The following is a 15,849-nucleotide window of genomic DNA, read 5'->3' as shown; positions in this document are numbered from 1 at the left end:
GGGGGCCTCTCCCGGGAGCAGCAGCTGCTGTGGCCCATGAGACCTCCCGACCCCCACTTGACAACAGTGTCAGCCTCTCCAGGATGTTGGCTGGTCAGACTGGTGTGGATTCGTCCAGTTAGGGGGTGGGTGAAAGGTGCTTGGCCTGCCTGGCCACCCTCCACCCCATTTCAAGCATCATCCCTCACTGGGCCTGGCGGCCACGCTGGTTACGATCACTGCGCCACAAACTGGTACAAAACGTAACTCTCGGCACCATCTGTATTTAGCTCAGGATTTCACAGGAAATCAGGGAGGTGCTCAGCTGGGCAGTTCCCGGCCTGGGGTCTCTCGGGCAGTAACAGTCGGATGACCCGGGCGCTGCAGGCATCTGAGAGTTCGGTGGGCCTGGATCCAGGAAGGCCTGCTGGCAGTAGGCAGGGCGCTCAGCTGAGGCCATGGCCTCTCCATGCGGCCAGTGCTTCCTTGCAACATGGTGGCCCCAGGCTCCTGGGACGCCTCACCCAGCGACTGACCTGCCCCTGGTGCAAGGACAGCCAGGCAGAAGCGGTGTGGCCTCTGGTGACCCAGCCTCGGACAGCATATGCAACACTTGCGCCCTACTCGATTGGTCAAAGCAGTCGTGGGCCTGCACTGGCTCACAGGGAGGGGCCTCAGATTCCACCTTTGGATGTGGGATGCTTGAAAACTGTCAGTAGCCACAGAGAACCCCTGCAATGTGTTGACGGCCATCCGTACTGGCCCCCATTCTTTGGTGGGCTGGGTCCCTGCCTCCCTTCTCAGCCAGACTCCAAGCTCCTCCAGGGAGACAGACTGGCGGATGAGGCTGGAGGAGCCGGGAAGAGTGGGTCCAGGGAGGCTGATCCAGCTGGAATCGTGCTATACCAGTTTCCTGTGGCTGCCCAAATTATCACAAAGTGCGTGGCTCAAAACAGATGTTTATTCTCTCACAACTGCAGAGGCCAGAAGTCCTGACAGTCAAGAAATTGAACAGAGTGCTCTCTCTGAAGCCTCAGGGGGGAGGGGGACACCCATTCCCGGCCTCTTTCCCAGCTTCCGGTGGCTGGAGCTCCTGATCCTGTAGCTGCGTGGCCCAGCATCCTTCTCCGTGTGTGTCTGTGTCCAAGTCTCCCAGTTCTGATATGAACAAGAGCCCCTGGATGGGGACCCCCCTAAAAACCCAATGTGACCTCATCTGAGCTACATTTGAATTGTAATCACCTTCATGACATCCACAAAGACCCTATTGCCCAAATAGGGACAATTCTGAGGTTCCGCAGATGTGAATTTGGGGGAGATGCTCATTAACCCAGGAGGTTGCTGAGGTGCCCAGGGCCCTCTACCCTGTGGTCCCCGTGGAGTGACTGACCTGCTCCCCGACTGTAGGTGTTTCAGGAGCCTCACCTCAGCAGCCACAGATGTTTTCTTCTGCCCAGTCACTTCCCTCGAGAATCGCCCGGTTCCTCGCTCTTCAGTCTGGGCCAAGAGAGGTAAGTCTGAGCAGCAGGTGAGACGATGATCAGGCGAAGCCTGGCCAAGCCTCGGGACCTTTGCCCGGGCTGGGTCCTCCGCCCTGGGAGCCCTTTTTCCGCAGCCACCAGCTAATGTCAGTCAGACCTTGGTGCAGGGGCTGTTGCAGGCTGAGCTGTGTCCTCCAAAAATGCAGATCTGTTGAAATCCTCACCTGCAGCACCTCAGAATATGACTATACCTGGAGATGTGACCTTTAGAGGGGTAATTAAGGTAAAATGAGGACATTAGGGTGGACCCTAATCCAATAGGATGATGTCCTTATAAGAAGAGCTTAGGGAAATGGGGGTGGAGGGGTAAACTGGGAGCTCAGGATTTGCAGGTACTAACTACTGTATATAAAACAGATAAACAGCAACTACCTGCTACAGAGCACCGGGAGCTATATTCAATAGCTTATAGTAACCTACGATGAAAAAGAATATGGAAAGAAATGTATATGCGTATGGGGGGAGGGTATAGCTCAACCGGTAGCACGCGTGCTTAGCATGCACGAGGTCCTGGGTTCAACCCCCAGTGCCTCCTCTAAAAATAAATAAATAAACCTAACTACTCACCCCCCAAAAAATATATGTATGACTGAAACACAAGATTGTAAACCAACTATACTTCAGTAAAAAAAAAAAAAAAAAAAAGGAGATTAGGACCCAGACACACACAGAGGGAGGACCACATGAGGACACAGGGAGAGGACGGCCGTCTGTGAACCAAAGAGGGAGGCCTCAGAAGGAACCAGCCCTGCCGACACCTGGACTGTTGGCCTCCAGCCTGTGAGAAGGAAATTTCTGTTGGTTAAGCTGCTCACTGTGTGGTATCCAAAGGAAAGATCAGGACGGGGCCCTGGTGCCCCCTGACTCTGTATGCTCCTGCTGGAAGCTTTTACACAAGTGCGTACGGTGTCGTCGTTGAAACTGAACAGAGCGTAAGACACTCCGTTCTGCGTCCCCCTCCTCTGCGATGCTGTCCTTGTCGGCAGCACCCCAGGTCGTGTTTGGGGCTTTCCCCGCAGACCCCGCAGGCCCTGCAGACCGGCTGCCCTTCTCTGTATCATGGCCACAGACTCTGCGCCTCAGGTCTCCCTCCCCACAGGTGAGGAGCTCCAGCAGCCCTAGGGCCAGGCAAACGGTCCAAGATTATCTGGTTTTGTTTTGTTTTTATTTTTTGGAGGGGAGAAAATTAAGTTGGTTTGTTTGTTTGATGGCAGTACTGAGGACTGAATCCAGGACCTCCTGCGTGCTAAGCACACACTCTACCACTGAGCTGTACCCTCCCTCTAAAGCTTATCTGTTGAGTGACGGATAGAAGTCGGAGATGGGAGGCACTGGGAGTGGCCTGGTGTCCTAGTTCCTAGCGAGAGAGCTGGCCCTTGAGCCTCACCATCCCCATATCCAAACATGCAAGAGCTGGGTGCTGGGTGTTGGAGCTCACGGAGGACCAGACAGGCCTGGGCAAGGGCCTGGAGCTCCGGCACATCTCCTTACACCCGGAGGTGGAGTCCCAGGTCCTACTGGCTGTCCTAGGAAGCACTTGGTGTTGACAAGGCTGGGGAACAGGGTGCTGGGCAGCAGGTAGAGGCCATCGATGCTGATGCAGGGGCTCTGACCTGCTCTGGATGGGCCCCAGGCATGGAGGGGAGCGCCATCTCTACCTGTCCCCTCATCCCTGCCCTGGGGGCACTGGCCGGCTCCATCAGGGAGCTGTGAGCCCTGGAGAGCAGTCGTGGGGGTGCGGCCTGAACTTCCCGCATTGGTGCAGGTGTGGCAACAGAGCTGCTCGGAGGAGGAGTGCCTGGGACTCACGGGGAGGGAGGGACAGGAGAAGAGAAGGTGCTAGAGGAGGCAGGTGAGAGGGACTCAGATTTAGGGGGCACCTACTGAATTTATACTGCCACAACGCAGCTGACCCCAGCCCTAGTGCCGTAAACACCATTTCATTCCGCCCATGGATTCCCTGGGCTGAGGATCTGGGACGGGCCCAGTGGAGATGGCCTGTTTCTGGTCCATGATAACTGGGGTCTCAGCTGAGAAGACTCAGAGGACGGGGCTATGCGAGTCGTCAGGAGGCATCTGTCTGGTGGCTGATGACGGCAGTGGGCGGGGGCCACGCCTGGAGCCATCGGCTCGAATGCCTCCTCGTGGTCTCCCTGTGTGGCCTGGGCTTCCTCACAACGTGGTGGCCACAGGGTGTGGGATGTCTTACATGGAGTCCGTGTAAGAACTTAGGGCACCACAGGCAGTGTACCAATGAACAAGGCAGCAGCTGCCATTGAAGTTACTCATTGTTACTTCTGCCACAATCTGTTGGGTACAAGCAAGTCACAAACTCAGATTCAAGAGGAGGGGGCACAGACCTTGTGTCTTGACTGGAGACATGGCAAGATTCTAGAAGACCATGGAGGAAGGAAGCTGTTTTTTGATGCTGACAGGAGCATCATTCTGATCTTTGCCTTCATCTCTACCTTCTCCTTTGGTGTGTGTTTGTGTCCAAATGTCTCAGTTTTGTACGAATGCCAGTCTTACTGGATTAGGGGCTCAGAGAGTCTTCTGGCTGGACTCATCTGAACTATTTACATCTGCAATGAACCTACTTACAAATAAGATTGCATTCTTAGGTCCTGGGGGTTAGGTCTTCCACTTAGGAAATTTTGAGGACACAACTCAGCCCATCACACAAGGCTCGGTCGTCAGAAAAGGTCTGTTCTCAGAGATGCTTGCTTTTGGAACCTGGAGCCACTCTGGGAGAATGCCTGACACTGCCACGTGGCCCACCACATGGACAGGCCACGTAGGGGTTCCCCCACAGCTCTGGCGGAGGTCCCAGCTGGTGGCCAGCACCCACCAGCAGACATGTGAGCAAAGGAGACCCCCCCTGGTATCCCACCCCCAGCCCCCAGCCCTAGCAACTTGTGGGACCATGACCCACTGAGGTCCCTGCTGCCTCCAGCGAGACTTGGCTTCCAGAGCATTCCGAGCCTCCGTCACTTGACGCTCAGGGGCAGCCTCCGACGGACGTGAGTTGAGCTGACACATAATTTGCACCTTATGTACGAAGAAGATGCGGTTGTTGTCAGAAGAGAACCTAAACCAGCCATGAATAATTCCTATGCTTTCAACACAACACCAATAAAATGAAAGTTTGAATAAATACCACTCAACCCATCCAGGCATGAAGGGGAAAAGAGATGCCTAAAATCATCTGAGCTGGGTTCCTGGAGGCCGAGGAGGGTAGGGCCCTGTTCCCCAAGGATGAGCCCCAGCTCAGGGGGTAGGAGGTCAGCAGGGCCACAATGGGCAGCCCACAGCTACTGTCGCCTGTGCTGACCCAGGGTGCCCAGTCGCCTGGGATGGGAGGCCTTGACTGGCTCTCTCCCCTCCACCAGGCCCAGCATGCTACCTGTGAGCCAGGAGATCCTGCTGGGGGCCCTCTAGACTTTAGCATAGGCTGTTCTTTCAGCCTGGAATGCCTGTCTCTGCCTTCCCTGCCTGGCAAACTTCTATTCATCCCTGAAAACCCTACCAAAATGATATTTCATTCATTCATTGAATGGACATTCACAGAGATCTACTGGGCTGGGTATGGGGGAGGAGAGTGATAATAAAGCAAAGGGCTTCTGGTAGGGGCTGTATTATGGACTGAATGTCTGTGGGCCCTCAAATATGTTGAGATCCTAACCCCCAAAGGTGATGCTGTTAGGTGGTGGGATCCTTTGGGAGGTGATTAAATCATGACAGCGGCACCCTCGTGAATGGGATGAGTGCCCTTGTAAGAGAGACCTTACTCCAGCCACACCATCTCCACCCCCAAGAAGCCAACAGGGGCTCAGAAAGGGCCCTGTGGTCAGGGAACATGGGCCAAGGGGATTTAGGTCACCCCCAGCACTGCCCTTACACCCCAAGACCTAAGTCTCCCCTTCTGCATCGCAGCTGCCTGGAAGACCCCAGTCCTTCTTCGAGTTATGTCCTGGCCCTGGAATGAAGCAAAGGGCCAAGGACCCAAGGTCAGGGTCGTGGGTTGAATTGTGAGCCCTACAAAGATATACTGAAGTCCTGACCTCTGAGACCTCAGTATGTGGCCTTATTGAGAAAGAGGATCATTGCAGATGTAATTAGTTAGGACGCGATCACACTGGAGTCAGATGGGCCTTTAATCCAACATGACTGCTGTCCTTATAAGAGGACACAGAGACAGACCCACACGGGGAAGAGAATGCTATGTGCAGACACAGACACAGAAGGGAGATGTGTGATGATGGAGGCAGAGAACGGGTCGATGCAACTTCCAGCCCAGGAATGCCAAGAATGCTGGCAGCCACCAGGAGCAGGGAGAGAGGCCTGGAGCAGTTTCTCCATCACAGACCCCTGGAAGGAACCAACCCTGCTGACACCTTGATTTTGAACTTCTGGCCTCCAAAACTGAGAGAATCAATTTCTGTTGTCCACAGCCACCCAGTTGTGGCCATTGTCATGGTGGCCCCAGGAAAGCAACTGAGTAGGCTTCAGTCCTGTCCTGGTCCAGAAGTGCTGCGGCAGTGGGCTGGGTACAGGGCTGACCATGGCCCACACAGTGCCAGTTGGGAATCCATCCTTTCCTGAGCACCTGCTTAGTACCCAGCCCTCACTGGTAGAGTGAGTGAGGTGGTGGGCACCCCTTGGCTACCTGAGGGCCTGCTAGTGTTCAGAACAACAAGCATCTCTCTCGGGACCATCTGTGCACTTGATTTAGGCACACACACCCTCACCTAATCCCAGGAAAGGAGGTTATGTTCAGCTCCACTTTACAGACGGGTAAACTGAGGCTCAGAGAGGGAAAATGGCTTGTAAACGTCACATACCAAGTAAATGGCAGAACCAGTATGTGAACCCAGGCTGGCTGGCTCCACAGTCCCCTCCTGCTCCCTCCCACGGTCATTCAGGCTGTATCACCCCAGCAAGGGCAGCCTGGCCAGGGATGGGCAGAACTGAGGTCGAACTCCAGCCTGGAAAGGCTGGCATTTCATCTCCTTTCCTGATCTCGCCTTGGCAGTCTTGGTGTCATTTCATGTGTCTGGTTAGAGACATACGGTCCCACCTCCCCTGGGAGGAATGTCAAGGTCACAATGTAGAAGGGACACATTGCATGACCATCCTCAGAGAATACGTGTCATGACAGCCACTCGGCCTTACGCCACACAGCATGGCATTTGATCATCTGGAGTTGGAATTGTAACCTGGTGTGCTGGTTTGGGCAGGATGCTGAGAGACACAGGGCGAGAACATGAGAGAAGGAGAAAGAGAAGGAGGGGGAGAGGAGGGTGGGGAAGCAGCTGGAGAAGCCACCAGCTTTGTGACCAGTACAAGCCCTGTGATGAAGTTCTGCCTCTTGGGCAAGGCCGTGTGATGAATCTCACCCATTAGTCGTTCCTCAGGTCTGATTAGATCTTGCCCTTGGAGAAGAGTGTGATGGGTAAAGAGTTTATTGGCAGTATGTTTCCATCCAGCATTATTTCTTTGACTACCTTCTCTCCTGATAAACCTTTGGGGAATTGCCTCTTTCTTGCTGCAAATGTGAGGCTGGTCATATCCTATAACACGTAGGAAACTGATGTTTGTAGGAGAGAATGGGGCCAGTGGAAAGGGAACTAAAATTGAGAGGGAGGAGGGTGGTATATGTCCTTGATCTAGCCATACCTGAAGGTGCTATACTTCTGAGCTTCCTACTTGTGGGACTTAGTATTTCTTTTATTTAATACAGTTGCATACCAGCCACTTAAAACATCTCTTTCCAGGTTTAGACTATGGTCCAGCCCCTTCCACTGCTCCCAGGCCTTCTCCTTGGCTCACTACACTTAAGAGTTCTCTGTGAACCAACTGTCCCTCTCACCGGACTGTAAGCTCTGTGAGGACAGGACTCTGGTCCAATGTATTTACCACTTTATCATTAGGGCCTAGCACAGAGCCTGTATTTGTTAAACAAACACAAGTGGATAAATGCAAGGAAGGAGAAATGCTCTGGCAGTAAAAATCCTCTGTGCAATGATGGCCTCACAGGGGGGTGGACAACTTGGGAAATCTAAGTGGCTTGGGATGCTGAGTTGCCACATGGCAATCAGCTGCCCTGGGGGGTTGCGCAGGCTCAGAGCAATGTGTCGGGGAGGATGGATTTTTGTCTTGTGTTAAGCTACTGAGATGTTGGGGATTTTTGTCACTGCCACATAACCTAGCTCATTCTGACTGATACACAAGTTTCCCATGAACAACAGCAGATCTGAGCCCTTGGGGATTACCGGCTGGGCTGTGCTGAGTCCTCCCCTCTAGATGCTGTCCCGCTTCTGCTCCTCTGTGTTTCCCACCCTTAAATTTGGGGTGGTGTATTAGTTTGCTCAGGCTGCTGTAACAAAGGGTCACAGATTGGGTGGCTTAAACAACAGAAATTTATTATCACTCGGTTCTGAAGGTTGGTAGCCCAAGATCAAGGTGCTGGCCATGGTGGTTCCTTCTGTGGGCTGTTCCAGGCCTCTGCCTGTGTCCTGTTTTTATAAGAACACCAGTCATACAGGACTAGGGGCCCACCTGACTCCACTGTGGCCTCATCTTCACTAATTACAGGTACAATGACCCTATTTCCAAATAATGTCACACTTGGAGGTACTGGGGGTCAGGATGTGAACATATGAATTTTGGGGGTATTCAGCACACAACAGATGGCCTCCTGGAGGAAAGCCCACAGGGCCTGGGCCAGGTGAGCAGGGCTGGACAGGGGAGAGTGGGGAAGAACCCACATATTTCCAGCAGGAGACAAGTAAGTAGGTCTTACTAGTATGGGCAGCTCTAGAAGGTTCTTAAGAGACTCCCTGTGGCCACAAAGTACGTGCGTGCACGTGAGCCTGTGTTGTGTGTGTTGGGGGGCTCCTCTTCAGGGTGGAGACAGACCGAGACACGCAGTGAAAGCGGAGGGGTGGGGGGGGGCCGTCGGGTTTGATCTGTGGGGGTTTGTGTTTGACTTTATGCTGACTCTGGAAAGGGACTGACATGGGGGTAGGGGCGAGAAAGGAGAGGGAAGCTTTCAAAGCTGTAGCCATGGGAAATGTTTTTATTTTCTGCTTGAAAGAAAATGCCAAAGAAGGATTAAAAAAAAGAAAAAGGGTGGGAGGGAGGTGAAGCGAGTGGGAGGCTCCTGTGTGAGTGTGTGAGTGTGCTGTGTGTGGGTGTGTGAGATGTGAGAGAGACAGAGAGACAGAGAGAGAGACATTCTGGGAGACTGTAGGGGAGGGAGGATCCCAGGAGACCTGGGAAGAAGGGTTGGAGCCAGCTATCCCCTCCCTCGGGAGATGCCACCATGGGCCGCAGAGCAGCAGCTGGGCGCGGGGAAGGCGGGGAGCTGGGCAGAAACGTCTGGCTGGCTTGTGCCACCTAGGCCGGGTGACCTTAGGAAGTCACCCCCTCTTTTGGCGAGTGTGTCTATAACAGGGGCACAGATGTGTGGGACAGAATGCGTGTGCAAGGAGCAGAAATAACACCTAGAGGAACGCCCAGAGACTGGGGCGTGTGTCAGACACCAGCAGACCCAGAGGAGATGTAAGTAAGATTCTCGGTCCTGAGCGGGAGCGCTGGCCCTCCTGAGCCCTGACCGCAGCCGCCTTCCAGCTGGGAACGCGGGCTGGGCTCCCCGCCAGCTTGACCTCACCCTGCCCCCACCAGGCCCAGGCCAAAGGGACTCCTGTTAACCTCTGACCTCTGCTGCCTCCCCTACAGGCCGGAGAGGGGTCCCAGGAGAAGGCAGGGAGGACTAACGGGGAAGGGCGACTGTGGGCAGTAGGGTGGTGAGAGCCTTCGGGTGCTTACCTTTTTCCTGAACTAGTCTTGGTCAGGCTGGCAGCTCCCTGGGGCGCTGGGGCTCCACATTTACATCTGTATCCCCAGTGCCCTGCCTGGCTTAGCTGAGGGTGCCTGCTGCCACTTCTTAGCTGTGTGAGTACGTTGCTTCTCTTCTCTGTGCCTCTGGTTTCTCGTCTGTTAAATGGGCCTGATGCGGCATGGTTCCCAAGCCAGAGGGCTGTCAAAGCCTGCACGAAGCAGGGGTTTGCATCAAAAGGAATTTTCAGACTGAAAGACAGGAAGTTGGGAAGTTTCTGCGGTGGGAGGGGGTGGCACTGGCTGGATTTGCAGGGGCCACTCGGGTCAGGGCAGCAGCAGGCAGGGACTGGGGCGCCTTGGGGGCCTGGCTGCCAGTGGAATTTGCTCCAGAACTCTCAGCATGCACAGGCCTGCCAGGAAGGGGTTCAGAGGCCCAAACAAAGCTGGGAACTCGCAGCAGCAGGAGAGGGGGGCCCCAGGAGATGGGGGGGCCCTCTCCTGGGGCACTGACTCCCCACCTAGGTGCAGCGCCCCTCCCCCAGCAGGCACACCCCTCCCCAAACCCACGTGCTGCCAAGCCTTCCATTAGTCACCCTGGCACTGACATACATAAATCCCATTAGTCACACCCGCACAAACTCGCTGGCAGAACACACCCAGGCACACCCAGACAAAGAAGGCCCCCAAAGAGGCCTTGTTTGTCCCTCGTGCCTCTTCTCCAGGGCCTAGAATAGTGCAGGCACCCGAGGCTCTCCGTGAACACGCGGTCAGCTTCCCTCAGAGCAACCGACTCCCAAAGTAACACCCCCCACCGCTGGGCACTGCCAGTCCCCCAGATAATCACGGCAGCCCCATCCCCTCTGGGCACACAAGGACTGCAACAAACGCCCACAAATGGCCTTGGACCAAGCCCTCTTTGCTTCCCTCTGGAGGAGGGCACGGCTGGCACTGTGTCCCCCTCCCCACGCCTGTCCTCTGAAGGGTCGAGCAGGAAATCCATTCCCCAAGGTCAGCAAAGCTCCTCAGCAGGCGGCCCCGAGTGCTGATTTATTGGCGGTTTATTTGGAGAAACACTATCGCTCTTGGATGGGGGCGGGGCGGGGGGATGCTCGCGGTGGACTTTAACCTTGGGCTGAAACCGCAGCGCTTTGTTTTCGGAGGCGCTTCCTGGGGCGCCGCGGGGCTGGGGCCCAGGGGGGAGGCACGGCCGGAATGCGGCTCAGCCACCTCACCGCTCCTGGGCTGGGCTGCGGCCGCCGCCGCCAGAGCCAGCGCTCCGATTCTCCTAGTCCGGGCTAGAAGGCCTCGGTCCCTTCAAGTGTGCTTCTAGAAATTCTAGGAAGGAGCCGAAGCTCACTGGGTGACAGTATTTCCAAGCGAGGTTTCCAAACCCTCCGCCTCCGGCGTCTGCCACGGCACAGTTTGCAGTTGTGTTACTGGCACAGTGACGCTCTCGGGAGGCACCCAGGAAGGGTGAATGCCTCCCCTTCCGTGATTGTCCCCACCCGAAGTCCCGAGCAAGATGGGGTTGTCCCGAGGGGGTTGTCTCCGGTCGCACGCACCGCCTGCTTGGCTGATGCGGGCCACCAGCACCAAGGCTTGTTCCCGGCCTCTCTGGCAAAAACGCAAACAATGCTGGTGACATTAGGCGTTATTGTTGCAAATACACCCTCTCTGGGGCTGCTCCCCCTCCTACCCACTGCGCCTCATGCTCCGGGTAGAAAGACTGCTGCCAGTACCAACCAATTCCTGCTTTCCTGACGGTCTGCCTCCTTGTGCCAGAGAGGGCGGCCGAGGAGGGCGCCAAATGGGCTCAGACAGCGAAAAGCCCGGGGTACCCCCGGCAAGAAGATGGGCTGGTATGGGGTGGGGAACCAGAGGAGCCCCCGCCACGACACTGCTTGGTCCTCGGACGCTCAAAAAAAAGTTCCCCTCTCTGCGTGGTGCGCCCGCAGAGGGCTCCAAGGGCAGAACCATAGAGCAAGATTAAAGCCGGGTCTGCGGAGAGGGGTGGCAGTCTGAGTCCTGAGAAGCCACTCTGATCCTGACCCTGGTGCCCTCGATGGTGGAGCTGGAGTTGGGGTGTAAGCGGGTGGACACGGGCCCATTCCAGCCGCACCTAGTCTCCCTAACAGTAAGTGCCCTGCCTGGGCACCCCTACCCCAGTTATCCCGAGGCACAGGACGTGTCTGGGTCCAGTGGCCACGGGGATGGAAGATGGTGGCAACGAGTGGAATGGGCAAGGCTGTTCCTCCTCTCTCTGGAGAACTAGGAAGCGCCTGGCTTGACTCCCTGCGGTCTTGGGCCCCCAGGCCCTGACAAGGAGAGCATAGGGCAAGGCATTGGGTGCTGTCCAGGACGTGGGGTAGACTGGGAGTACCCGCGAGAGAGAGAATGGGGAAGGGGGACCCTGCCCCGAGATTTATGGCCGCAGCCAGCCCTCTGTGCATGGAGTGTCTCCGTCCCCTTAAAGCCAAACAGTGGAGTGGAAGACCAGAGCCGGCCGAGGGAAGAGGCCAGGGCCGGAGGCGGAGCCGAGGGCTGCGGGAATCTAACAGGGCCGGTCCTGGAGCTTGGGTTCAGGCTCTGCCCGCTGTGCGCCCTGGTCCCTGCGGCTTTTGGGGCTCTGGCACCGCGTCCTTGGTCTTCCTGGCGGGTCTGGACGGATCTTGGCTGGGCTGGCCGAACCTCAGCTGGGCACCGAGTCCTGACTAGGCCAGCCGCAGCAAGGGGATGGCTAGCTTGGCTTTCCCGGGCGGGGCTTCTCCGGGTTTTAGCAGCACCCAGGCCAGAAGGTCCCTGGTTGCAGGACCTGGAACTGGAAACTGGAGCTTTAAAGACTGGGCCATGGTTTCCCGAGCGGGATGCAGAGGCCGGCCAATACCTGGGGACAGGCTGCTGGAGTGCGGGGACTTTGGTCCCCACCAGGAAAAGCGGCTCTGGGCGGCCGGTGGAGGTAGCGCGGGCGTCCTTGCCTAGGAAAGGATGCCGGTTTCTTTTCTGGGGAAGGAGTAGGGGAGAACGTGTGCAAGTCACCAGCAACACCAGGGTTCTGGGAAGTGCGGGGTTTAGTGCTGAATAGGGCAGGACTGACCGAGGCGCGGGAGCTGAGCCCGCGCAACAAAGGTGCAGCCGGGGAGAGCTGAGCCCAAGGTTGGCCTGTCCTTGGTTTTAAAACAAAGGGGAAGAATTTTGTCAGTCGGGCCGCGTCCACTGGAGGAGCTGGAGGCCTGGGAACACTCTAAAGATCTCGGCTCCGGCCGCCCAGGATAGCCGCGGACTACAGCTCTGGTTGGGCAGGTTCTCTGGGAACTGAGGTTGGGGGTTGCGAGGAGGTTCCCCCCTTCCGCCGATTTTCCGTCCAGCCAGTACAAAATACACACACATACACACTGCGTCAACACACTCTTTTTGGCCACGGATCCTGCCGAGTAAACACAAGTATGTAGAGGGAGGGGGTCAGAAGATGGCGGCCGGAGCCGGTAGGACTGCGGGCTGCACGCTGTTACCCGCACTAAGCGGGGCGCCCAGGCCTGGTTTTAACATTTGTGTGGCTTCCAGAGCGGAGAGGGTGCTTCCCCAGACCCCGAAGCCCGGCCAGGGGTGCCCTAAAGGCCCCCGATGAACGGTGGGGGTCTTAGAAGGAGCTTGGGCTGCGCCCACCACTTGGCTTGGGATCCGTCCCCCGCCCCAAGATGGCTCCCGGCCGCTGTTTACCCAGCGAGTGCGGGGCACCGGGCGCGGGCCGGGAGGGAGCAAAGATCAGGGCGCGCTGGGGTCGGGCGGCTCCTCGGCGTGGCCCCCTCGCGCCCTCACACACGCTGCAGCTCGGAGAACCGGTGCAGGCAAGGTCTGTCCTGCGAGTCCCGCTCCGCAGCAGGGAACCAGGAGCCGCCGCCGCCGCCACCACCTCCGTGTTCCCAGACCCTGCACCCTGGCGAAGCTCTGGCGGGAGGGCCCCGCAGCGACTCGCGCGGATTCGAGTGTGTGCAGGAAGGGCAGCCCAAGGGGGCTGCGGCCCACAAAGGCCCGGGATATGGGTGGGGGAGGGGACCTCGCCTGCCCCGAACCTCGGCCCTAATGAAATGCAGGCTTGGTTCGCCACGCCGACCAGGCGCACACTTGGAAAATGCAAACGCCATTGGCAAATCCAGGGCAAACAGGCAGAATTTTTATTAGCAACTAAATGATTTATGGCACAGATACCCCGCCGTCACAATTACGGAGTCTTGGAGCATCCAGGGGTGAAAACATTAAACATTTATAAAAATAGGCTTTTGTTTTTTTTCCACCCCGCAAGCCTTTTGTATTCCCCACCCCAACTCGCTAGCTCTCTCCCTCTATTTTTTCTTGAGATGTATTAAAGAAAAACATTCCAGATACCCCGCGGGGATAATGGAGTGGGGGGACCAGGGTCCGGGGTCTGAATGTTGAGCGTTGGGGGCTTGGGCGTGGGAGGGTTTACTAGGAACCCACAAAAGCCTCTGCATAAGACTTGAGAACGCTCGGCGCCCACCCGGGCTGTGCCCTGACGCACGGCCCCTTCCCTTGCCTTGGTCTGCAGCAGCCCCTTGCAGCTCAATTGCATTTATTTCTCTTCTGCAGTCACCCCCTCCTCCCCCAAGGCACAGAGACACAATACCTCCTTTCTCTAACCCCCCTCTCCTCTCCGTCTTTGCTCCTGGCCGTCCCGGGGCTGCACTGGGAGCCTCCCGCCGCCCCGGCAGCCACTGAGACCTGCGCGCCCTGCACCGCCGCTCGTTCCCCTCGGCTCCGGCTATTTTCGTTCCTTTCTTTCCTTCTCACCCCTCCCTCCCCCACGCGGAGCTCCAGCTTCCTAAAGAGGGCAGCCTAGAAACCAGCGCAGGAGGCTCCAGGAAGGGCAACTTGAAACTGCCCTCAAGAGGCTGAACTTTTTTCCTCAAATTTATACTGGAATTAAATTGGACACCCCCAGTTCGCTCTCGAAGCTTACCCCCCTTCTTCTAAAAGTGGAGAAAAGAAAATAGAACGAATGGGCGCTAACTAGCTCATTTCCCCCCTCCAGAAAAGTTGCCTTAAAAATGGATTAAAAAAAATAGAACGAGCGATGCAAAAACGCTGAGTCCGCAGCTCGGGGCGAAAGAGCGGGCTTCTCTTGTTTTAATTAAAATCTAATCACCGCGGTTGCTCTCCGAGGCAGGATCGGCAAGGATTTCTGTCCCTCCAAGCTTCCTTTTGAGGGTACGTAATGCCTAGCCGGGCACGGGTCCTTGCCGGGCTGCGGAGAGCGTGTGCCGGCCCCCAGGACTGCCCTTCCGACCGCGTCCGCACTCTTCGCGCTCACAGCCAAGTAGGTTGCTGCGGGCAGCTCCCGGCGACTCAACCCAGAAAGGATTTTGCTGAAAGCGCAAAATAAAAGTACAAAGTCTGGGGGTTTGGGGCTCCCCTCCCCCTCTGGCCACTGCAGCCAGCCAAGCACTTTTTGGGCTTGGCTGCTGCTTCCTCTGAGCTCAACAGATTTTTTTTTTTCCCGGTCTCGCCCTCCCTGGAGGGGGAGCGGCGGATGGAAGGCGAGAGAGGCCCCCAGCCAAGAGGTTTTTAATATTACACTTTAATAGGTTTCAGAAGGCCCCGTGGAGAAATGCTAATAGGCTGAAATGTCAGAATCGAGAGGGAGTCAGTTCGCGCTCAGCCGATCTAATCCTTTTTCCTGCTCTGATTTTTTTTGGGGGTAGAGAAAGGGAGGGGAGCGCCCACGCGAAGAGAGCCTTTGGGGAGGGGCGCGGAGTGCAAAGCGCCGCAGCCCCGGCCGGGGCGGGCGGGGTGAGGGGCGCACCCTGGCCCGCGTTTCTATAGGAACCCCTTTTAGAAGATTAGAGACTCACCCGCTGCCCGCCGCCGAGGCCTCTCCAAAATATTAATCAGTAACCATCTGACACCGCGTTTCAGGGAGGAACCCGCAGACCAGGGCTAGGAAAACGGCCTTCTCGCCTGCCCGTCCCACCCAACCGCGCTGCTGGGGGAGAGGGAATGAATCGCTGCTTTGTTTTAAGGCGGGGGGGGTGGGGAGGAGGGAAAAAGCAGCCCTTGTCTGTTTTGGCGTCTCCACCGCGCGTTCTAGAAGGCGCGCCCCACGGGAGGTGGGGGGCCTGGGGCCCGGGCACGGGGTGCAGCCCGCCAGGCCCCAAGCCCTTCCCGGCTCGCTTGGCTTGTCACCTCCTCCTGCGAGCAGGAAGCTGACAGGCGGCCCATTAAACCGCGCCTTGCAAAGCCCTGGATTGCGGCGACAACCATCTTCCTCTATTTTGATCACTCAGCCCAGACGCTGGGGGGTGGGGGAAGGAAAAAGGGAGGAGGAGGAAGGGGGGGTCCGAACGGTGGAGGGGGAGGGCTGCCTAGAAACGGCCGGGAAAAATTCTCACCACCAGTTTTGATCATTCAGCCCCGCGGAGGGGAGCCTGGAAACTGCTGGAGCCCCTTGGTCCGTAATTGGTTTTATAGGAAT

At 56.8% G+C, this 15,849-nt stretch overlaps 2 long non-coding RNA genes across 2 annotated transcripts; both read right to left on the bottom strand.

Annotated features, from left to right (window-relative positions):
- Positions 1-247: 247 nt before the first annotated feature.
- Positions 248-15,823, bottom strand: LOC116657514. The gene is made up of 3 exons (XR_004312638.1): positions 15,767-15,823; positions 9,351-9,571; positions 248-1,724 (listed from the first exon to the last, which is right to left on the bottom strand). It is a non-coding gene; the product is annotated as an uncharacterized LOC116657514 (long non-coding RNA).
- On the bottom strand, positions 13,512-15,755 carry LOC116657513. The gene is made up of 2 exons (XR_004312637.1): positions 15,230-15,755; positions 13,512-14,743 (listed from the first exon to the last, which is right to left on the bottom strand). It is a non-coding gene; the product is annotated as an uncharacterized LOC116657513 (long non-coding RNA).
- Positions 15,824-15,849: the final 26 nt, after the last annotated feature.

The sequence above is a fragment of the Camelus ferus genome, chromosome 18 (assembly GCF_009834535.1).
Source record: "Camelus ferus isolate YT-003-E chromosome 18, BCGSAC_Cfer_1.0, whole genome shotgun sequence".
In the NCBI taxonomy this organism is placed as follows: domain Eukaryota; kingdom Metazoa; phylum Chordata; class Mammalia; order Artiodactyla; family Camelidae; genus Camelus; species Camelus ferus.
This window is presented reverse-complemented; position numbering and strand designations above follow the sequence as displayed.